The following is a 25553-nucleotide window of genomic DNA, read 5'->3' as shown; positions in this document are numbered from 1 at the left end:
GCATTGGAGAGGAAAACCTCCACTGACGATGTACTGCTCCACAGACAGATGTCTTCAAGGACACCTCTCCTAACCCAAGCACCACACCAAAATCCTAAAATCATCCACAGAGAAAAACAATCAACAAAAAATAAAGCAAGCTACAGGGCTCTGATATACTTCCTCACAAAGTCTTAAGTTGCATTCAATCCTTCAACTTATCCTCTTACAGAAGGCAGTAGCAGCAGCAGGTAAGCTTTAAAGCCTGACAGTCAAACCAGCTTCCAGCAAACCAGTGTGAGAAGTCAGCTCAGGATCCTGACTGAGGACACTCCTCAAGCACTGACATCTCTAGAAAATACTCTCTGGTGACACTAAAACAAGCAGACAACACTGTTCTGCATGTGTCTTCAGCTGCAGACCCACACACTGTGCACTGCACTAATCCAATCTAGAGGTGACAAAGGCATGACTAATGTGGCAAGGGCTGCACATTTGTGTTTGAGATTAGCACCGACAGCTCAGTTCCTCTTCTTCCAAGGTCACCAAAGACCCTTTGACACTAAATGAAGGTGGGGGTGATTAGCACCTTCCTGCAAAAAGGCAAACCAAAGTGAAAGACAGGAGCACAGGGAGTCCTCACCAGATCTGTAAAGTCATGACTATCCCCCTCCCACAAGCAATTCCTGCTTAACCCAGGGCTGGAAGGAAGGCAGTGAAACAGACTGCAGGAGAGAAGAGGAATGAGGTGTAACAGAATTTTATACATTTCAAACAATAACACTTGTTATTGCTAAAATAAATCAGGATTCTGGTAAGGCAGGAGCAGAGGCAACATCACCAAATAAGAGATTGAGAACTTCCTGCAGAGCAGCTGCTCTGCCCTTCCCACAGTGAGGATGAGTGTGCACAGGGCAGGCACCCCAAGGGTAAGCTGCATTTCTAAGGGACCCAGCAGGCCGTGAATTCAAGGTCCTGCAGCAATGTCATCCCTAGAGACTAAACAAGGTGTTCTTCGCGTGCATTAGGGATTAACATTTCATGTAACTGTGGCACAAGTAGCTACAGACACAGTGCTACAGACACCGATCTTGGCAAAAGGTGAACTCCATATTACTCTGGCAGATAAGGGACGAGCTTGTGCAAATATTTTATTCTTAGAGTCCTGTGTTAATTACATACACCCCCTCACCTTCCCAGAGCAATCATGATACAAGAGCTCAAAACTACATAAATTTGTTGGAAACATTTATTTTTCATGACACCAAATATATTTCACTGTTAATATAAGGTGACAGGTTCTTGATGAATTCATCTGAATCTCATTTAACTATAGAAACAGATGGAGGAAGACAAAACAATGTATACACTAGTGACAGAAAGCAACAGAACTTTGACAAATCTGTATTTCTCAGCACCACCGATCCCACCAAAGATGTGAATTTAGTGCGAACTCAGTAATTGGATCTGAGTTAGTGTTGGCCATCAAATTTTCTAAAGCCCAAGGTTAACTGTTAAATACAAAATTCTATTTTTATTGAGTTACCAGACCACCAGATGAAATTGCAAGGAACTGTTTTCCAAAACAAAAGGTAACGGAGCCCCTGCAAGGAGGACAGCACACAAACACAAGACATGGGACGTATTCCTTGGGTTCATGAAACAGGTGACAGCACTACCAGGCAACACTGGCTCTTCTGCAGGGCTGGGCCAGAAATGTATGACAACCACAGAGCCCATATATTGTGAAGCACTTGATTAGAGGATTCTCCCATGGGAAAGCATGAAATACTTCACCAGAAACATGGACAAATTGTGGCTCAAGGTAGAATAATACAGTGGGGTCTGTCATGTTAGTAAAACAGGGGCAAGACAGCTCAGACATAGCCAAGGCAGCTTTGAGATAGTATTTTTTCCTTAGCAATGGCTTATAAATTTGTCTAACCACCCAGATGCACCATCATTGCACTTTAATGCTGGCATTAAATGAAATCCTTCCAAAAAGGAGAACAAGGAAAGCAGATGATTGAATAGATGGGTTGTGAAGTTAATCTGAGTATAAAGAGTAACCTGTCATTTTTAGGATAACCAAGAAAACAAGGCCGCAAAATTGTGCAGGACCTACAGAACAGGTAGATGTTTAAACTCTCAACAAGCTACAAAATTCCTCAAGGAAAGGGCTGGTTAAGGATTTCCCCTTGCACTGGGGACATTTGGAAAGTCTTCTAGGAGCTTTTTTCTCATATACATTTTGCATCCGTGCATCACTTACGAAAGGACAAGATGACAAGTAACATGTAGAGCCTTCCACAAGGCTGAGAAGGTATTATTGATGCAAAGAACACACTTGTGCTTCAGCACTCTGTTTCACAAGGTGCTTCCTCCAGCCTGCACTAGACAGCTCTCTCTAATAAGAAAACATGTTCTCGTGGCAGCCCGGAGAAGGAGGTCGCCTCCACATCCGCCAGCTGAAGGAAAATGCAATCTGACATGCAGTAGGAAGCCAATTAAAGTCAAAAAAGTAAGAGCTAACGAATGAGTAAATTGGCTCAGACTAAGCACTCGAGCCTCTGCATCAGAAAGACTTGGAACACACAGTCCAGCTCCTCAACCAAGGCAGTCACAGGAGACACAGCGACAACTTTGCTGACGCCTTTCATCTCAAAAGAGCTTTCCGAACAAAAGGTTGTTTCGTTTGCCAACTGAACATTACCATGTCTGGGAAGGAAATACCCAGCAGCCCTTTCAAATTCACAACAGTTTATGACAGGAAAAAAAATACTGCAGCCAACTTTGCAAATGGTGGTAGCGATCCTCCCTCCCTGGACTCCTCCGTCTATTTCCAGTCAAAGCAACACTTGCTGCAGCACTGTGGGAGTGACTGAAGCGGGCAGGGGCAGCCCCTCCTGTGCCACACTGGAGTGTGAGCAATGAATGCCCTACCACTAAAGCCATTTCTAGCAAAATCCCAAACCTCTCACTTCTCTACTGAACTGCTTAACCACAGCCTTCATGATGTGTAAAGCCATTTTCCAAACTGAAGGAAAAAAGTTATTTTTGCCTTGTTCTTTTTTTAGCCCACCAGAGTCACGTGCACTCAAATACTCTTCCTCCATTTTCAAAAAAAGAAATTATCAGGCTCTTGATGGAAAGCATTCAGCAACTTTCCCTAGTGAGCAGGTAGGTGAAGGGACAGGCAGCATGCCACACATTCACAGCCTCTCCTCCTGGGAAGGAGAGCCAAAGCATATCAGCACAGGAGATGATAATCCTTATCTCCAATCTGCCCCTCTTCCCCTTGCCTATCCTCCCAGCTTCAATTATGATCAGGCAGCTACACATCAACAATGTCATCAGTGACTAGCTAGGAGAGAAAGAACAAGTTATACCAAACACGCCTACAATGCCTGAAAATCTTTCAAAACTTTCAATAATTGTTACAGCAATTATTTTTTTCATATATAACTAACATGAATTTCCTAGAAGAGGCATATTTAAACAAACATTTTACTTTGGTATTTCCTTCACTTTTTAAATGCAGTCAATTAAATTTTCTACGCTACACTGTGCAGTCTGAGAGGAAAAATCAGAGATTAAGCAGAAAAGGAAAGTTCTTGAAAAACCAGAAAGGCAGCTAGCTATCAAATTTTCCATATTAGTCTCAAAAAGAGAAGGAAAAAACCAAAACTAAGTAAGTGAGATCCCTTACCATTCCTGCTTAAAACATGACATTATCATACCCTTCTTTCCAGTGCAGACACACAGAGCAGGGATTGGGATGTATGCAAAATTAAATGGTAGGCTACTCCTATTCTTTCCAAATTACCTAATTCAGATTGCCTTAACCAGCAGAAGCAACCCAGACTTTACAACTGGCCAGCCTTCACAGGAAAGAAACAACAAACAAAAAACAAATTTGATTCTTCATGTCAAAGCTGTAATCATCTGAGGCACACAGGGTTCCCTCCATACCTTGCAAGAAAACAGTCAAGCTACACCTCTCTGACTGTAGAACTGCCTTACCCAAGAACAGTCAGATAGATTTTTATGGCTTGAAAGATCTGCAGCCTATCATCTGAAGATATCAGAGAAGAGCAAATGAAAGAGTCCATGAGAGAGACATTTACATTGTTCTTTCCCAGGCGGCTAGGATTCTTTTTTTAGATAATGTAGAGCTCTTATCAAAAGGAATTAGCCTGGGTGTAATTGCTTAAAACCCATTATCTCTATCAGGATGAAGAAACGCATACTGCATCTTAAGTGGAGCCTCAGAAAAGCCATCAAACTGCAAGGCTGCTGGATTGCTCTTATCTCCATACCATCTGAGATCTCAGAAAAACCACATCTCCAGCACAGGGTGAACGAGCAACTACCTTCCCAGCTGAACTCCATGTACACCACGTGGACTAACATTCACATAAAAGCACATGAGTGTTAATTTTGCAGCACAGGAACAACCTGCTTTCTTCACCCACTCATCCCCTCACCCACTGCCACCAAGCCATGGGATTACAAAAGCATCTGAACAAACCATGAGGCTTTCACTAGGGCACAGTTCTCAGTTATCACAGAACCACAGAATGGTTTGGGTTGGAATGGACTGTTAAAGATCATCTAGTTCCAACACCCTGCCGTGGGCAAGGACGTGTTGCACTAGACCAAGCTGCTGGAAGTTTCAGCCAACCTGACCTTGAACATTTCAAATAATGGGGCATCCACAGCTTTTCTGGCCAACCTGCTCCAGTGTCTTTCCACCCTCATCATAAAGAATTTCTTCTTAATATCCTAGCAAAACCTGCCCTCTTTTAGTTTAAAGCCATTATCCCTTGTCCTGTCACTACATGCCTTGGTCAAATGTCTCTCTCCACCCTTTTTACAAGCCTCTTTAGGTACTGAAAGGCCATAATATGATCTCCCTGGAGTCTTCTTGTCTCCAGACTTAACACCAACCTTTCTCCATAGGAAACGAGTTCCAGCCCTGACAGCAGTCAGAAGATCTTACTGTCCAAAAAAACAGGGACAGTAAGAGAACAATACTTCACCATATGAAACACACTCTATCATTGCACATAGTCAGCAGTTCATCTGCTCACTGCCCAAAAAGATTCACTTTGGAAAAACATCAGTGAACCATCTCACAAAAATGAAAGCCACCTGCTGTCTCACAAAAATGAAAGCCACCTTCTGTCTCTCTCCCAAGGCAGCTCCAACAGGCAGCATTGCCTCTCCTGCCATCTCAGGCTTTTGGGAATGAAGCACTGGTCACCTGCACAGCTCCTCTCCTTTGAAGACAAGCTGACTGGCATCTTTCACTCCAGCACATCACCCATCTCAATCCTGTACCAAAACAAGCTATGGGAATTTGCTGCAAGTGCTTCTGTGGATTACTCATGCTACAGCAGAAAGAGAAGAGACCAGCAAGCTGCAGTGGAAGCTGCAAGGCAGAAACCAGGTTGCGTGTGCAGGTAGAGTTTAAAACAGTACCTAGAGTTTAAAACAGTACCACTGGCTGCAGCCAGCACAGATCCCTCTGTACACCACTGATTGCTGGCCATGGGGAGAGGTTTGCTACTGGAAGGTAGACCAAGGCATATGGCAGGCAAAAGGGAAAGGAGAAGCCATACAAACCTTTCCCAAGTGTGCAAAACAGGAGGCTACCTTGTAAAACAGAGCAGCTCTTGGCAGGCAGAGAACTGTGGTACCACCAGTCCAAAAAAACCCCAAAAAAATCAACCACCAAACCAACCAAACCATCTAGCAGGCAAAGATAACACTAAAGATCATGTTTTAGATTCCCTGGATGTCGAACAATTCCATCACATATAATCTCTATTCCCTTTCCCTATCACTGACTGACAGTTAAAGATAAAAAGCTGTATCTAAGAACTACTTCTGACAAGTCTCTAAAACGCATCTGGAAGTGAAAAAGAAAGGGGATAGGAAAAAATCCCCATGAAATGCCAGAATTAACATGCCATTTATTCCTGGGTCTCACCTGACAAACCTGTCCCTGCTAATGGCCTTCATTTACTGTCCTCCAAATTGTCTCCATTTCTATCCTGCTCTGACAGAGCAGCCCATTTAGGTTACCTGGTGACATCTGACCCAAAAAGTCCAGGCATTCTGGAAGTGGTATTTAGACTGCCACACAAGACAGGTGATTTTCTGTTGTTCTTCCTCAGAAGCAATTTGTGTTGCAGAGGAGAAATTCAATATGTTGCATTCTAAAGAAAACAGTTGACAAAGCACTAAAGCCCACAAGTAAAGGCTTAAGAGCATAGGTGGAAACCAGGCTGCAAATATTTCCAGAAATGCTGTATCTACAGTATCTTCACATTTCCTTTAGTGGGGAGGAAAGACACAGGTTAACAAATACCTACTACTAATGCCAACTTGAGCAAGAGAAGTATTTTTTACAAGTCCCCAAACTGGAATATACAGAATTAAAATCAGTGGTGTTCTGCAACATCATTAACTTGCACTTATCTCTTATCTTAAATCTTTCCCAAAGCATTTGGAACTGAGTTGAGCAGTCCAAATCCATTTGTTCTATTCTGCAATTTCCTCTGGGCAGAGACAAACCATTTTCTTTGCTCTGTGTGGAATGCAGCACACCACTAGGATTAAACTGAACTTTTGGGATATTTAACTGGAGTAAACAATCGAAATAGATAATTTCTAAAGCTGCATCTACATTAACTAAAAGTCATACATTGAGTGAAAATCCAAGACAAAAAAATCTAAATCCTAGAAAGATCACATTAAAACTCTATAAGCTACTATGGTTTTTTACCAACATATCTTTCACCAGGACATAGCTCATAACAGAGCTGATAAAGCTGGAAAGCTAAGAAAAAGCATTTGTCAAAAGACTTTTTAAAAAGCTGCATGAATAGCAATAGCCATGTGTTCCACAAGTCTGTAATTCATATAATATATATGTATATTTTAGAAAGGAAATCCTGAAACACTCCCTTCTCTCTCCAAAATAATTTCCATTACCATCACTCTTTTTTTCTCCCAAAGCAGAAAGCATTGATTTTTATTAACATGAAGTAATCATTTGTTTTCCAAGTCATCTTTAATGCTAGGTAATATACAAAAAAAACCCTTTAAAAATGCTAACAAATACAAGAAGCACTGAAACCAACGTGAATTCTTTTATTTTTCATTAAGAATTATATTAAAATCAAAAAGCAAAGCAAGAAAAAGCACAAACAGGTCCTGGAGGTTTTTTAGGGGGAGGTTCTTGAGTGATTGTTTTGCCTTGCTTTTAGATGTGAGCTTTTTATTTGGTGTTTGGGATGAAGGGGGGCAGGCTGCAGATTTTTGTTAGCGGTTTTTTGTGTTCTTTACCTGCTTAAATTTGGTGGCATTTGTAATTTAACCCAACACCCCGCTTATACCAGACAAGGTCCTGTCTAAAGCCAAGTTAAATCCAAAGGGGATTTGGAAATGAAATTTAAAAAGCCAAATACTTTCATAATCCAGATATGACAAATCTTCACCTCCCCAAGAATTATTTTGTGGTTCACTTCAAATCTCCACACACAGGCACTCATTTCCTAACAAGCAATTCACCAGATGAGCAAAGGCATCCTGGAGGCTCCAGCAAAAGCAGCAGCAGAGGCCCATCACACAAGTCAGCAGCCACAACACCAAATGACACAAACACACACACACACACTCTTGGGCTCCCAGACTCTCCAGTTGGGATGCTGAAGGGCAGCTTCCCTCTGCCTGCATCTGCTGCTGTGAGAGACGATGGCGCGAGGTGGCCGGGCAGCCAGGCTGCTGGAACTGCTGAACAGGGCAGCATATGGCACTGGCCCACCTTGGCTCCACGCTTGACAACTGATTTGCAGCCACAGGAGCCAGTGGGGGGATGGAGCTCAGTGTTTTAGAGCAATCCTTTTTGCCTGTAATTTAATTTTCTAACGGTCTCATCTTCACCGTAAATAATCTCCGAGCAAGCGGCCACGTTAAAAATGCCAACAGCAGATGCACACAGAATGGGTGTTACGGCATGGAAATGAGTGCCTGTGCCTTGCAGGACTGTGGAGCTAAGTGCAGTAGCACAGCTTTTGCCAGGTCCTTTTGCAGCAGATCTTCTTGGACAGATTAATCAACCAGACCAAATTAAAAAGCAAGGAACGGATAACAGGCATTCCTGGTTTCAGGCTTAGTGCTCACTGTATCACAATTTCTTTACATAAAGATGAATGCAAAAGAGCCAGGCAAAGATGACATAAGCCAACAGTTATCTAACTTGTGCTCTAGCAACTGGTGCCCCCAGAGGACTTCACTTGGGCCCCTACACAGCCACCACATCCATACTGCTGCCTGAAACCTGGAAAACTGGAGGCCAGTGCTTTCCAAGCCCTCCTCTCACAGCCTACAGATCCAATTAGCACCCAAAAGCCAATTTCAGGTCATGCAGAGCAACAGTGTTTAGTATGTTAATCTCTGTGGAGCCTGCATGGTATTTTTCTCCTGGACAACAAGGAATTGCACGCATGCGTGCACACAGAGTATGATTTAAGAGACATCAGGGCTCTTCCTCCTTTAAGACAAGATTTACATAACTAATTCTGTAATTGAGAACAGGACTGCAAGGTATTTACACTGCTTGATGCTGCTGAGCTTTTATTATTTGCTATGGCAGAGACAATGAGAGACTCTCTTGCCCCAGAAAAGATAGGTAGTCTCATCTGTAGCATAGAAAAAAAAAAGGAGACACATGAAATTACCCATTTCAGGAAGAGATATTTTCCATTACAGAATCATTTCTCTCTTCCAAAGCAGAGGGTCAGCAGTTCAGTGGGAGCAAGGGAAGAAAAGAGGTCTGGATAAGAAAAAAGATGAGAGGTCAGGGACATAAAACAACATCTAGAAGGCACACAGGGATTCCAGTCAAGGTCTCTGTGCAACCCCCACGCAGACTGTTAAATAAAATTACCCCCAGATGGGTCTGCAAAACAGCTGGCTTTGAAAACAGGCATGCCACAGCACTCTTCATTATTTGAAAGGGACAAATACCAAGACAAGACACTTCTGGAAACAAGAAAAAGCCTCACAAACAACATTCAAAACAATAATGCTGGTTTCATTAAGACTCCTGAAAATTCAGAATAAAGTTTTAGGTTAGTAGCTGGAACTCAAGATGGCCTCCTTACTAATATTTAAACAAAAAAAAAATCTGCATCACAAAGAAAAATAAGACTACCACAATTATCTACTTTGGCACCAGCACAGTCTTTAAAAAGAGAAAAGGCTGCAGAGGGCAGCTGGTGCTAAGCCCCCAAAAATCATACTGCATCTTTGGGGGGTTGCAGTGTACCAAAAACCCAAGACACCTGAAGCACAGCAGATATGCTCCTGGAGTGACACTTCTGGGTCAGTTACATCCCAAGGAATACTCAGATTGCTTCCCAGCAAAAAGCAAAGTGCAGAAACTGGGACTTACCTCAGAAACTCAGTCCTCAACAACCAAAATAATAATGAAGATGCAACTGTGTGCTCATAAAGGATGCTTAAAGGACTGTTCACATTTGAAATTCAGTGTGGAAATAGAAGCTCTTCCCTAAATCACAAGTGTGAGCCAAAGCCATGAACACATGTGTGGCCAGGATTTGAAATCCATCCACACTTTGCAACATCACTTATGCCTGCTCAACAAATTTAACAGCCAAAACTTCCCAAAAAAGCATGCAAGAGTCAAAAATTTCCTGGCATTCAGTGCCTCCAAGAGCTTGAAGGCAAATTAGCTGTGTAATTAGCTGTCCGTGGCCCTGAATCCTACCTCTAGAAAGCTGTTCTCACACGTGAAAGGAAACAGTATTGCATGTGGCTGCTATTTAATTTCCTGGAAGATTAATTTTACTGGACAGAAGAAGAGGCTTTCTGGAACAGGTGGGCAGGTATGTACATGTGGGCAACACAAAAGAGATCCAGAAACCAGCAAAGCATTGAGCAAGCACCTGGTGAAATTCCACTCCAAATTACCCAATCCTGGAGAAAAACAAACATTTCTACTTGTGACTTACAGAGTAAGCAAAAAAAAAAAAAAAAAAAAGACAACAAAGCACTCTGCTCTTGTGTGACCAAAGTTAGGTAGTTCTTGAAATGAAGAGGTTCAATTATCAAAAATGCCTGAGCATTAATCTCCTGGGGAACCAAGCCTCCTTTCTAAAGTTCCAGGCTCACAGTCCCAAGCCTTCCATCACCTGTGAAAACCCAGCCCTGAATCCCATGCAGGCACTTTGTTACCTCCAGTAGCAGAACAGCAAGGCTCATCAGTTCAGCACCTGGCCAAGGAAGACCAGCAGTCATTTCATGTTCCCCATCACAAACTTTAAGTCTTTTCTCCCTTTAGATTATATGCCAGTAAGTTATCTCTGTTATCTGCTTTGATTAACTTGCAGCATTTGCTGCATTATCTACTTCTGCCTCAACAATCAATCCTGAACAGCCTCCCTGGTACACACAGGAACAGGTAGCACTGTAGAATGTCACACACATTTAATTTCTGGGGAGAATTTGATGCCATTAGACATGAGAAAACCCACATGTAATAAAAGTCTATCACAGCACAGCACCACTTGGAGCCTTGGCAAAGTCTGGGGTTCAGCCTTTAGCTACCCACTTTCATTTAAGTCTGACCAAATACACATCTTAAAATGTTTCCTGTTATTCCTGCTTTCAAGAAATGTATCTCTCCTAAGGAGATACTTTGCTGCTGTCATTGGCATGCTATGCATTGGACAGTCAACACCAGAGGTGATGAAAGAGAAAGGTAACACAATAAGATTATCTAATAGGTGCCAACACCCAGAACATCTCAGAAACCAGCTTCAGCGTTAGCCAAGTGCAACACCCATGAGCCAGCAAATACTTGGGGGAATTAGCCAAGGTTAAGCACATTAAGGTGAGGTTGGATGGAGCTCTGAGCAATCTGGTCTAGTGGAAAGTGTTCCTCTCCATGGCGGGTGTCTTGATTTTGCATGGGACCAAAACCACTACAGCAGGGGGTTGGAACTGGATGATCTGTAAGGTCCCTTACAACCCAAACCATCCTATGATTCTATGAGGATACCACCTCTGATTTAGGAAGCTTCCAAGCTACATATGATCATGAAATGATACACTAGGACAGTAATGTGTTCCCTCTTCCCTAGGCTTCCACTCATGGCCACCACCAGAGGCAAGACCTGAGGCTGAACACATCTTTGGTGTCAGCCTTCCCCTCGCTTCCACAGCCTCAGGAAGCAGGAGCTTGGAGGCACTGTCCTTTCATCACTGCTGCTCCTCAGTGCAGCCCAGGCTGGGCCCAGCAGTGAGAACAGAGACAAAAAAAGGAGTGAAAGAACACAGAATTTTCAAGTAACTCCAAAATCAGAAGCGAGGGAATCCTTTTGAGCATGAAACAAGAGTGAGAGGCGGGTAGAGAACCAACATGACATTAAAATAGCAGGAGGAGGAGAATACAATTTTTGAAAGACACCCAGAGGGAAAACGCCTAATTGTTTCTTTTCTGCTCCAGTCTCCATGCAGAACTATTCTAGGTTACACTATTTAACAAGACAACCTACGCACAAAATAAGTAGCTGTTAATATTTGGGTGAAACTTGGGATATGCTGAAATTATTCTGTAACTAACACTTATAATCAGCTCACATTGAAACAGACAGCAGATTGCATGCACCCCAGGCATCCTCACATTTGCTGCACTGGAAAGAAGAGTTATGTCCCAGAGCACATTGTTCAGCAGAACAAAAGCCTCTGCATCCCAATGGACAGCCCACCAGCCATTTTATGGCTCCTGCACTGGTGCACGTGTGTAGCACAACAACCACAGACAACACCTCGAGTGCACATTGCAAAAGGAACAGTGCAGGGCTGACTAAGCCTCAGAAGTCTCCACCAGCCCGTGTTGATGCAAACAAAATTTTAATATCACCTGAAATGATGTCTAGTGCAAACACTGAAGCTGTCTATCACCGTAAGAACAGAAGAGAAAAGTACACCATCAATTTAGAAAGTCAAGGGTGCTAAAATTCACCTGGAGAGTTGTAGATGGATTTGGCCACAAACATTGGAATTAGCAGTCCATGCTTTTAAAGCATGAGGGAAGAGCCTTAGTGGCAGCTTTAAGTACCTTTGGGATTTCTAGAGAACAGGTATCTCTCTGAATTGTCCCCTTCACTCGAGGGCAAAGAGCCCTGAGATAACAAAGGATGCACCCACTGCACAGAGAGCCCTTATTCCCCAGAGGTACTGGTTCTGATGGGCCCAGAAAACCAAAGCATGAGACACTCCTGTCCAACGAGCAGAGCCAGCCCTGACCCCTGAGCACATCCTGGAAGCCATGCCAAGCCAAAGACTCCTGCTCAGCAGCCCTAGCACTAGGGACCACAGGAACTGATGTATCCCTCCCAGTGCAAGCACAAACACAGACCCACACGAAATGAAACAGAAAGAAAACAGAAATCTGACATGTATTTCTACCACACCAACCTAAACTGGAGAGGTGCTCATTTGGCACCTAAGCCCTTAACTCAGGCTGTAAAAAAAAAAAAAAAATGAACTGAAAGCTTGATCTCATAAGCATTAACAACAACAAAAAACCCCCGAACAAACAAACAAAAAAACCCAACTAAAAAAAAACCCAAAATGACAAACAAGCAAGCAAAAAACCCCAAATAAAAAGATAAGTAAGTAAGAGACTGAATTCTGTGCAGCACTGAGAAGTTCTCCTTGCTCACATACCTCATGATAACATCTGAAAAGATAGCATTGTTTAAAAAGTCAGTGCTATAGCTAAGCCCCCTTGGGCAAAAGAAAAGGAGTTATGCCTTCACTAATGTTCACAAAGAAGCATGGTATACATGTACTCAGATTTCTCAATGGATGGTTTAAAAATAAAGTATCCTCCTCTCCCAGGTCTGCACCTAGCCATGTCCAATGTCAGCAATACATAACAATAAGCCTGACAAGCCTTTCATAAATAAATACAACAAATCTGTTTATTTCCCTTTTAATTTCTTCACTGTTTATAAATTCACACTTTAAACCTTCTAAGTACTACTTACACGCCCTGCTCAATTTTTATTTTACCACACCACATAACCAACTGGGTTTCTGTCTTGATGGAATGACAGTCATAAGTCATGCTAACAGCACCACTGTCCTGTAGAAAATTTGTTTATTATTAGAGAGCAATCAGTATTACTACTGTTACAAGAAAATAACAAAGTGGCTAAAAGGCACTCCTGCTGCTAGTGAAGATCTAAATAGAAGGTATACACAGAATTTACAGGGCTCTAGTTAACTGTACAACTCTGCTCTCACCTCCTGACTCCCCACTTAATTTTCCAGAAAAAAATAACATGTGTTTTAGAGATTAATAATCTGAAGAGCATTTCCCAGGAGCTTAAACCTGATTAAATCCACAACGCCAAATTATGACATTTCCAAGAACTCAAGCAGAAGAGCACCTGCCTTAATGGAATGCAAGAGCAGCCTACAAATGCCTCCACTGTTCGTAGTTTTATAGCTAAGCCCACCTGTAGTCAAAATGCAGGGCACAAAGCACACAGCTACATCATGTTTTGCCTTTCCCCAGACAAAACACAGATTATTTCAAGATCTTTATTCCTTTCACAAAGAATAAGCAAGCCTTGGACAAGGGATTGCCAGCAAGTCTTAAAGTACAGAAGTCCAGTCTGTCCCTAGATGGAAAAGCAGCAATCTTTGCCTGTATTGTAAAAGGATATCCTCTTTAGCAAAGAGAATTGTGTTTAAAAAAAAAAAATCTGTTTAATATCTGAGTAATTATCATCCCTGGGCAGTTTTAAGGTATTCATATTTCTGCCTACCCTGCTCAAACTTCACTTTCATCTCTTAACAATTCAATGCAAGAAATTCACTACCTGTCCATCACCCACAATTGCTCAGTACAATCAGTGAGTTCTCCCAGAATTCTCTGAGATCCTATTGAAAAAAATCTCTCTACTGATGAAAAGAACCATCTTCATTACTCCACCTGGCAGATGCATTCTTCCCTTCTAATCATTATGTGAGTTTACAAATCTAACAAAGCTGTACTCACATCACATTATTCAGATTACAAATTCTCTGGGAAAAGAAAGCTCGTGGGCATGGTGCTGTAAATCATCAAAACCACTTGTGACTCCTAGCTGATACCCACTTTGAGAAAAGGTATGTACACAGCTGACTGCTAGGGAAGAGTCACAGGCATGGTCAGACAACTGGTTATCACTGAAACAAACATCTGTTAAGCAGCACTACTCAATCATCAGAATATTTTCTGCAGGAAGGACACATTTATACAGGGCAGCTCAAACTTTGAGTGAAACCTACCCAGAGTATTGTAAGCCAAGGCTGTTAAGTTATCTGCAGAGAGCCTGAAACAACAGCAGAGGCAAAAGCTGCATCCTTGAATGTCAACACTAGAAGCCAATAACAAATTTAACATCACTACTGTGGATTGTTTCAGGATTTATGTATTTTTATGGAAATGCACAAGAGTTGAATGTTCAATTGCCATTATCACAGTCAGGTTAAGTCCATGAGGCAGAACTGGGGTTACAAGAAACATCCAGCAGGAAAAGCTTAAACTGAGGCTCCCTAGTTTTTGTCAGTAAAAGAGAACAGACTTTAACAACCTAAATTCACAAGCTCCTGCTAAGCCTGGATGTCAGACACTTAAATGTTTGTCCCTATTTCATCCTTAAATGCCAGAAATGTTAAAGGACAAGGAGAGAAAACATTCACAGAATCACAGAGTATCCCAGGTTGGAAGGGACACATGATGATCACCAAGCCCAACTCCTGGCCCTGCACAGGACACCCCAAGGGTCACACCGTGAGAGCAGTGTCCAAACACTTCTTGAGCTCTGTGAGTCTTGGGGCTGTGACCACTGCCCTGGAGACCCTGTTCAGTGCCCAACCACCCTCTGGGTGAAAAATATTTTCCTGATATCCCACGTAAACCTCCCCTGACACCTCTGTGCCATTCCCTTGGGTCCCTGTCACCACAGAGCAGAGAGCAGTGCTGCCCCTCTGCTTCCCGTCATGAGGGTGTTGGAGACCTCAACAAGATCTCCCCTCAGTCTCCCCTTCTCCAGACTGAACAGAACAAGTGCCCTCAGCTGTCCTAGTACAGCTTCCCCATCAGTCCCTTCACCATCTTCATAGCCCTAATTCCAATTAGTTTCTATCCCAACATAAAACATTTCTGTAACAATCAGAGGTAGATGGTGCTAAGGAGGGGGAATACAGAAATGGACAGTGGAATTTCTGTATGACCCCCACCACAAATTCAAATAATGTTCTGCCAACTAATTCATTTTTGGAGCTCATTCAGCTTTAAACTCCAGTTTTATTATCACTTGGGACTTGTGACAGGAGTCTCCATGCAATGCATAACTCAGCATTCATGTGGCAAAAACCATCAAAATTACAAGTCACAGAATAACTGTGTAGCAGAGTGGCAGTATTTATGTAACCACAGTAATATAAGGCAATATTCTTTAGGGATCTTTCATCAGACCAGCTGTCACAGTAAGAAAGGATGGCATACATGTCCTTTTTCTGAAACAGATACAATGAGAAACTTCTGTAAAGTTTCACAAGCACCAAGATCCTGGAGAAAAAAAATCTCTCTACTGCTATACCTTGCCTATCATTCTGCCTCAATGAGCTCAAACACAGCTCAGACCACATCTCACAGCTCTGCCCATCACAAGTGTACACTCCAGTGCTTCTACACACAGTAACTTCCCTGCAGAACAAAACACCCAGGATGACCTGACAAAATCCTTGCTGGCATTCACACTTCTGATGCTGCAAAGAAGACTATTTAGACAGAAGTGGATTCAAATGGAAGAAAAAGGCAGGCAAAGGATGATTTCATGCACAGAAACAGATGTTCTGAAAGAGGTCAAGAGAGAGATCCCACTCTCCTAAGAATGCCAACAATACATACCACCAGATGAGCAGAATTCTGTCCAAGTGCTATTCAGGTTTCCCAGCAGGTACTCACTGCCCTTCACCTACTCCAACACAAAGCACACATGCCATCTTTTCCAAGGAAAAGCAGAACCTCCTCAGCAAGGCAGGCTAGTGAGGAGACAGTCTGTGGCAGAGGCTGCTGAAGCAGACCCACAAGTGCCCTGAAGCTCCCACCAACCTTCCAAGCTATGCTTACTGCATGAACCAGGCATCCCCAAGAAATGCCACAGCAGAACAAGAACACAGGCAAGCCATGCTTGCTCCCCTCTGAACACCTTTAAAGAGTGTCCAAACCCAGCCTGACTTACCCAGACACACCCCTGCTCTGAAGAAGTACTGAAGGTCTGTCTGAAACATGGTAAATGTACCAAGAGGGAATTTTATATCAAATTACAAGAGAAGGGTACATGAAATTGCCTGTGAGGAACTTAGAGATCCTGCAAAGACACAGACACAATCATCAGACCATTTCCTGTCATCATCTGGTGACATACATCCAGGACAATGCAGAGGTCTTACAGGTAGGGCATTAATTACCACAAGTTAAAAATGTGCTTGGCTTCATGTATTGAAAACACTTGCCACTTCATGAACTTTTCAAGTTTCTAATGCATACAAAACCAGCAACTGCTGGGGCGCTGCAGAAGGAAGTGGTGGTGTTAACTAGTGCCAAGGAGCATTCAAATAACTTCAAAGGTCGAAGTTCTTCACTCACCCATGCAAAGAGAACAGTGAAAACCAGGGCAGACAGGGCTGTCCCTCCCTGTGCATGTGTCAGCCACAGCCAACACACATCTGGCTGTCTTGTATCAGGAACTGGGTTCTGAGCTCACCCAGGAGCCAACCTCAGCTGCAGAGTTTTAATTCCAAGAAACATCTGTGGACTCGTGAGAGTCACTTGACCAAAGCTCTGCTTTGGACTGCAGTCAAGATCCCACAGCAACAAGGCAGCCCTGACACTGGAGGATTAAAGCTGAGCCCAGACTGCCACTTGTGTGAAAGCAGAACTCAGGCTGGACCTGGGCCAAACCCACATATGCAAAGCGTGTTCTCACCCCAGTGCACCCATACCAGAAGTGCAGCCAAAAAAAGAAATTACAGCAGAAAGCCAGCACGTTACTTTGATGACAAATGCATGTTCTGTCAAAGTCCAGCTACGGGGACTCATTCTGGGGTAGGAATTGTTAAAGCAAGGAAAGGACCCACCTCACAGGTTTGAGTACAGAAGTGCCCCGTGCACTGCCCTGCGCCCACCTGTAGGTCACTACCCTCGCCCAGACACACAAAGAGGTTTAAGTGTCTGCACAGCATCAGACAGGGTGGAAAATCTCTCTATATACATACAAACTAAAAGCTGACAGCTCACATCAAGAGGGGGATCAGTGAAAAATACTTCAAACTACCTTTAACAGCTACTTTCTAAGAAGCTTTGGCCTATCTCAGTCGATCCTTAGAGGTTCACAAGGCAAAGTCCAGAACAGGCACACGCCCTGCGGCCTCTGGTCCCAAGCAGGAACAAGGCTACCATGTGAGTCTCATTTGTTCTTCAGCTATTTTGGAAGGAGATCCCCACCCAGTAACTCTATTCACAGCACTGCAGCCTCCCCCCAACCCGCCCTTTCAGACTTTAAAGGCAGACACCAGCAACAACTCAGATGCCTCAGCATACCCTGCAGCCACATGCATCACACTTCAGTCCTTGTTTTAAACTCTGCAGGAGTCTACAATTAGATATTCCATTTACCTGCCAGTGGTGAGCAGAAAACTTTGCTGAGAAAACTAGGGATTTTCAAGATTCAACTGCAGAGCTTTGAAAAAATGGCAGTTTTTTACCAATGCTGTTTTGTGGTGGTAACTGCCCCAGCACCACCATCTCATGCAGACACACCTTTAACTAATTCTTCCATTTTAAACAAGCTATTCCCCCATTTCCCTTTCTCTGTGGAAAGCATGCCCTGCTCCAGTTATCTCTCCTCCCCTTCCTTCTCCCACTTCCAATTTCAAGCACCAGCCATACTTCTATGCCCAGTGACCCTGGAGGTATACATGCTATTTTCTCAACTTTTTGTTTTAATAGATAAACCTACAGACCTAGGGATGTGAGCAGCTTTGCAACTATTGACAGGTGCCTATCAATAGAGTTGCCAGCAGACAGGGTTCAGTCAATAGCTTTAGTGACCATTCAACCCCGGTGGTGATAAGACAGGGAAGACCCAGCCTTGTGTTACTTCCCACTTCCAAACACTGAGAGTGATTTTGTCTCTAACAAGCTGTCATGTTCTTTATTTTCTCACTGATGAGGCCACCTCCAAGCACTTAAGCTCTGCTTGCCCAAAGGTACAGCAAGCCCTGAGATCAAACAGGAACAAGGCTGATGCGATACACTTCTTACCCCACATTAACTTAAAGCTCTGTATAAACTGGGTGGGAACAAGAACACTGCACACACACCATAAAGGCTCTTCACACCGACAAACACCATCCACAGACATCACCTCCCCAACACACAGTATATTGCTGGGCTTCTAAAGAACATTACATCTCTTTTGGGGGAAGGCAGATGTATCTGGGTAAATATTATGGGTGAAGCTGTGAAAGCACAAAACAGTCCGAGGCAAAGGCAAAGGAAGATACATCACCCCTCCTGCCCTCTAGGAAGAGGATTAGAGCACAAACAGAAAGACTAACACCTCACTGCTTATTCTAACGGTTTCCATTAACAAATAATTGCCTATTTTCACCTCAGTATTACATGCTGCATTCAAGCACAAATACATGTACTGATTAGACATGCATTTCTGAGGGGGAAAATGGGCATTGAGACTTAAATTACCATCCACAAGCCAAGCAAATCCTGAATTTTTGCTCCAAATGACTATGTTTGGTACCCTGAAAACCTAGGAAGCATCCTCCATCAGTTCAGCATCTGTTTCATATTTAGAAGCTATTCTTTGCAAATGCAGGGGTCACACTGCTTTTAAAGCAGCCTCCGCCAATTCCCTTTCGCGGGGCAGATTTAATAGCGAATTCCACTGCCACAGGATTCAGCGCGCAATAATGAAGGGTAGCGTGTCAATAGATGAAACTGCACACATCAATAAGGAGCTGGCAGAGGTCCCTGTGGATGCCTCTCTCGCAGCAATCATTCCAATGCGTGTAGGAGAACAATGGTGGCAGCCCGCTCAAAGATTCCCCACAGCCACGCCGCATCAAAGGCCGGCTCAAACGCCGCGCTGAAGCTCTGCTCCCGGAGCCAGCCGAGCAGCGTGCACGGAAACAAAGTCCTTTACGCTGGCAATTGTTCTTTGTAACACTGGCAAACCTGAGCAGAGCCAGCTTGTTGTTGGAACTGGACTCTTGGTAACCAATGACCCCCAGCAATGGCTCCGCCAAACTCTTCTCAGAGGCTGCTGATATGGCAAGGAGAGAGTGACTCAAAGAGCTTGAGAACACAAATTGTAGTCACAAAGCAAGCACTGAGCAGCACAGCTAAACCACATCTTTAAGAAAGGCAAGTCCAGACTAATCAAGCCTGTTAAACAGAAAGAGTGGAATAAGAGCAGCTACAGCAGCAGGAGTTGTTTTACAGCCAGTGCGAAGTAAAGAATGGTGATGGATATCTGGGAAAAAAGCCTGAGAGGAGAACTGAAGCCAGGGAACAAAAGTTAAAAGCAACACAAAGTTTACATTGATTTTTTTTTCCAAGCTACACGTAAGAAAGATGATATATATATACACTTTGTGTGCTACAAGCAGCACTCTCACAGCAGCTCTGATCAGCGATCCACACAGAGCAGTACATCAATCCAGCATTGGCCAATTTGGCAAAAGCAGAGAAAAAAAGAACAGAAGTGGGGGGCAGGAGAGCGGGGGGAAAGGCCTTCACACACATTTACAGAAGTCTGAAACTGGAATAAAAAGGAGGGCTCCATTTCTCCACCCCTAACTGCAGTTGTAATCCTCTGACACCTTACAAGCAATGATAGAATGCTTTCTCTAGGGACCTGAGACTAATTCCCTATTAAGCTTTTACAAACTGATGCTTTTCCAAGTCTATAATGTGGCCAAATTTGGACATTTCCTAAGAACAGCAAAAGCCACATTCTTGATGCAGAGTTAACACTCCAGCCAAATTTCCAGTTCTTGTTCTAAACCACAGCAGGGTTGTGCTAGAACTTCCAAACTTGGCAGCTGAGATTATTATTGATTCAAGAGTGACAAGGAAGAAATAGCTAGAACCTGCAAGAATCAAAAAGGAAAAAAAGAATTCACCCTGCTGCCTTCCCAAGCGTAACTATTGGAAATACTGGAGCATTTTAAGGAAAGAGAGAACGAGGGGAGCAGTGTTTCCTGGGGGTGGGGGGGGGGGAAGTCAACCTGTGGTAGATATCCAGCCCAGAAAATTTCAGCATGAATGCCTGAAGTCCTGCAGAATAAAAACAATTTAAGAGATGGCACTCATAACAAACAGTAACAAGCAGATATACTACAGGCATTGCTGCCAGCCCTGCTTATTGGCAGCTGTGACAGATTGCCTGGGAGCTCCAGTCTTTAATTAGTTCTCATTCCTGAAGTTCACAAGTCAATTAATTCTAAAAACCACCCTCAGATTCTTTTTTAAAGGAAATCCTGTCCAAGATTCTCTGCCTTTCTTACCTCTTCTTCCCATAGCTCAGCTAACAGTTCAGATCCTTTAGAGCATCCATGCAAATTCCATCTGGCCGTGGAGATTATCACTAGTCAAATACTTCAGCTTGCTTCAGCAATTCTTCATATTTCTGCAGCAGTATTTTGCCTCTGCTGCACACAACATTTACTGCTCCCCAGGCTGCTTCTTCAGCCCCTCCTTCCCCCCCGATTGCCTCCTCCAGGGTAATGAACAGCAGCACCAAGTGCAACACTCCAGTGCCAGTTCCAAGCAGTCCCCATGGCAGTCACATGGACCCAAATCTACAAGCATTACCACATTGCTTTATAACTTTTTCAAGACTCAACAAAGGCATTTAGCAACACCAGTTGTACCTTCTACCTAACTCACTTTAAACTTGGTCAGAATGCCAAAGATTATTACAGTTTTCACTGGAAACCCAGCTTTGAAACCACTTCCAGCTCTGGAAGGAATGGGGAAAAAATCAAAACCAAAAAAAAACCCCATCCTTTTTTTCTGTCTCAGATTTCATTAAGAAGAAATCAATTATGCTTTACAATTATGACATCTTACATGTAGATGAATAAGCCAGCTTGCTTCTTATCCTATTTTATATATGCTGATCATCTGGAAAGGCATTATTGAAGACTTTTGGCACAGCAGGTACCTGTCAATTTATCCAAAAGCAGTTTGGTCTGAAACTGATTTTACACCTTTGGCCTTTGCAAGACACAAGGTGTATTAAAAGTTACTCATTATTTTTAAAGTCTCTTCTCAGTAGATATTTGAGTCTTGAAAGACAGCTAAAATTTGAGACTTTCTAGAGAATCAACTGACAAAAAAAAGGAAAATTTGAGAACCATTACTATCTCCCTGTAAGCTCATTTCTTCTTTAGAACAGGAAATTCTAACAACTTCAAACCTGCTTATGACATAGTCTCTCCCTGCCTTGTTCAATGCATTTTTGAGGTACCTTTTGCAGGTTAGGAACTGGGGTCATGCTGGAAACTGCTTATTATTCCTCGACAGAAATGGAAACATGCCTAGACAATTTCACCTCACAGGTCTCTATAAAACTTTAAAGTCTATAAGACTTTATCACTTACTATCACAGATCTGAGAAAGCAGAACAAATACGAGAGGCCTGGTAACATCTCCAATAAAAGCAAAAAAAAAAAAAAAAAAAAAAAAGTATTAAACAGATATTTTTATTTGCATTCCAATATACAGACTGACTCTATACTCCATCTAATATCTTTCTTTTGACAGTACTAGAGAGTTTTATAGACATTGACATAACCACTACTTTGACCCAGCTCCTTGTCTTCCTCAAGTTCTTTCCAACTTAACTTTCAATCAACTTCTATACATAATCAGAAAGAATTCACATTTTCAGACAATGTGTCCCCTTTCCCTTCCCTCTAAAACACAGAACTTCACACACCATAAAATATATCACTGAAAGGCATCTAAAACCAGACAACTGAAAGGCTCACTTTCTAAAAATACCTTATTCAGATATGTACCCATTTCCCTTCTAAAAAAACCATACATTTCTGTTTTGCAGGTTAGTGTTTGACAAGGATTATGGAAATGGGAAAAAAAAACCCCAACCCACAACAAGAAGAAACAACCACACAGAAACAAATCAACCCATGAATACATTAGATGTGAAAGTTGAAATCTCAAACGTCCCTGAATGTTTGTTTATATAACTAGACAGGGATGGATATATATTATTTCTTAAGCACATTCCCCTCTAATCAAGCATGTGGCTGCATTTTTAAATGACCCCTACTGCTTACTTCAAATCTTGTTCAGGCAGGTTTACACCTCAGTTCGGGGATTAGAGCCAAACACAACAGAGGCTACCTAAAGGGAGCAAGCTGTTGCTGCGCTGAAATGCAGCCATCAAGAAACCTGGGGAACAAGGTCAAAGAATTTCAGGAAAAGCACCTAGACTCCCTAAAAAGCAGCCCCAGACAGGCACCTACAAAGATGCAGGAGAGCCAGAGAAGGTGACTAAGCCATCATCCGCCAACCCTGAAGAACACAGGACGTAAAGGAACAAACACTCATTCCACTGCTCACCCCTCGATTCCCACATGTTCCCGCAGCCTACACACCAAGAAAATACATCAGCGTGACAAAGCCACAGGGAAGGAGCTTCCTCCTCAGCAGCACCACCTGCCCTTCCTTCAGTGCCTCACCAACCCAGTTCCAGTTCACTTTGTGCTTCTAGCGCATCAGCAGTCTGCAATTCCCTCTTGGAAGCCTTTCTGGCCACCTCCTAAGTCACAGGAGATAGGCAGGAGTAGCTGTAAGCCTTCTCTGAGTACCAGCGAGGATCTGAGCCTGCCTCCTCCCAAGAACAGGCAGGCAAAAGCCACCAGGGCCAGCCCTGGGCACAGCTGCAGGTGAGCAGGCAGCAGATTCCACTCCAACACACCTCGAACACTCCGCAGGCAATCATCCTTTCATTGCCTCCCTGCCCTAAACCTCGAGGCTCTCCCTTTCTCTAATGCTCCCACTTCGGCTGCAAACGCAGGAAAAGATTAAAGCGCGCTTTTCCTTGAAGTGCATGATCACAATAACTTACACTAATTACCAAAAGCCTTCTATTGCAGAGCTTGAATTAAACCTTGATTCAAATGACTAATTGTTGTAGCTTCTGAGGAAAAGAAACAAAAAATAATTTCAGACACGAGATGCAGGAAACAACTGCATCAATCTAAACACACAGCTCCTGGGGTTCTGGCATGCTGGAACTGACTTTCATCATAGCAGACAGCGAGTGCCACACAGGTCTAAAAGGTGAGTAAGAAAAAGGCCATCTCTAGGAAACCCATTATCAGCGGTTTTCCCCCAGGATCCACTGAGTACATGCTCTCCTCATGCCCCACAGCATTGAAATGAAAACCTTTTTTTTTTTTCAGATCCACTGAAATTACCACCTTGGACCTCAAACAAGAACCAGGAAAAAAATCCAGGAGGTGGAATGCTTATTGTTTACTTTACTGTCTGAGCCCTGGTAACAATCAGATGCTTGTTTTGTTTTTTGGCCGTCTTGTCCTAGGAGAGATGTTTTTGGTTTCCAGAGAGCATTTCACAGGTTGATTAGGTAGATTGGCTGCAGAGTGACATCACACATGAAACAGAGCAAAACGCTCTCATAGTGCCCTCCTTTCTCAAGATCTAACCACACCAGAGGAAGGAAGAAAAGAGACACTAGATGAAGCCTTAGTATCAGGATACCACAATCTCCTTACCAAACAGATTATAACTGTACTAGATGAAAAAGAATGTTTTAATCACCTTCTCTCATTTGTCACAGCCAAATACTTCAGCCTTTGCATCCTTTTGTTGGATTATTTTGTAAATATCTGAAGAAAATAGCCAAGTCTAAGTACTCACAAGGGATAAACTTGTGTATGCTTCAGCTCCTTCCCTCCACCTCCCTTACACAAGAATTCCTCAATACTTGCAGCAAAAGCTCCAACCCATCTCTCCATTAAAGAGCTGCCAGAAATGGTTCACAGAAGTGTACTTCTCCCATCCAGAGTGTGAAAATGACTACTTTCCAAACCTCTTAACCTTTGGAATATTTCATAGAAGTGACCAAGTAATGGTATCAAAAGATAGGCACTCTACAACACACACTACAAATAAGACTACAGTTCAGAGATTTTTCTGCACACAAAACACTTTCAGTTTTAAAAGCACCATTGCAATTACCAAAAAGAAATCCCCAAAAGACAACTCAGAACATCTAGACAAACCAGATCATGAACAATGGCCATATATCTCTGCATGCACACTCTAAGTTCTTCAGATTATTTCATCTTGAGTTAAGAAGGAAACAACTTTCCTGTTCTGTGTCATCCTTGATAGTTTTTACTTTTCGCTGCATGACCTTGAGCATTTGAGAGTCTTGATTTTCCGCTTGTCCTATTAAACCATCCTCTTGAAAAATCTTATTCCCTTTCTGTTTCTAAACAAAAATACTGAAGGTGAGCTCTCCAGCTCATGACTGTTTCCCCAGCTGGCAGCACGCCTATATTGTAAAGATAAACGAGATGACTAACGTCAGCTGCAAGTAAGAGAAAGCACAGTGGACACTTTTGTCTGGTGGGATCTTGCAGACAGAACACCCTCTGCCCCAACAGCCTGCAAGCAGCCTCAGGAAAAAGACTGGGACAAGACCTGGTTTAGGAAACTGACTTTCCAACTGCAACTCTCAGCTCTGCAGACCTGGCTATGAAAGATTCAACATCCAAACAATGAGGAAAGTGCTCTGGCAGACTTAAGGAAAAAAAAAGTCACAGCAAAGTCAAAAGTACAAGCACAAACTAAGTCAGCGAATAGAGTTTTGTTTAAAGAAGAGCGTTGGCAGTGTGGGGCTGGGGCACTGTTTAGTTACTCCTTCCACCTGAAATCTGGAAAAGGCTCCCACTCACTACCTGCAATTAATCAAGTGTTGTGAATCATGAACTACGTAGGATAGCTTGCTCACCTGTGGGACATACTTGCTCACCTGTACCTGATGTCCTTCTGGCTGCCCAGAGCCGACACAAAGCCACTCAAACATTACAAGAGAGAGCTATCTAACCCGAATAATCTTCTAGTTCTCTACTTCTACATTCACTACTACTTCTGTAACAGGGTTAGCAACATCACTACAAGTACAATGTTGGGGGGAAAACAAGGGAAAAAAAGACAAAATAAAAGAAAAAAAATCCCACGACAACCCACCACCCACCCTTTTGTGTAGAGCTTGCTTGTCTTTATTCCTGCACGCTGCCTGGCTGGCACTGACACCAGGAAGGAACAAAACCACATGTCACGCTCACGACAGCTACACAATTACCTGAACACAGCGTAAACCATCACC

The 25553-nt window shown here is 43.0% G+C and overlaps 1 protein-coding gene across 1 annotated transcript in view; it reads right to left on the bottom strand.

Moving 5' to 3' along the window:
* PTGFRN (prostaglandin F2 receptor inhibitor) overlaps positions 1-25553 on the bottom strand; it is a 66637-nt gene that overhangs the window by 40253 nt on the left and 831 nt on the right. The window lies entirely within an intron of this gene.

This window comes from Ammospiza nelsoni, chromosome 2 (genome assembly GCF_027579445.1).
Source record: "Ammospiza nelsoni isolate bAmmNel1 chromosome 2, bAmmNel1.pri, whole genome shotgun sequence".
Lineage (NCBI taxonomy): Eukaryota > Metazoa > Chordata > Aves > Passeriformes > Passerellidae > Ammospiza > Ammospiza nelsoni.
This window is presented reverse-complemented; position numbering and strand designations above follow the sequence as displayed.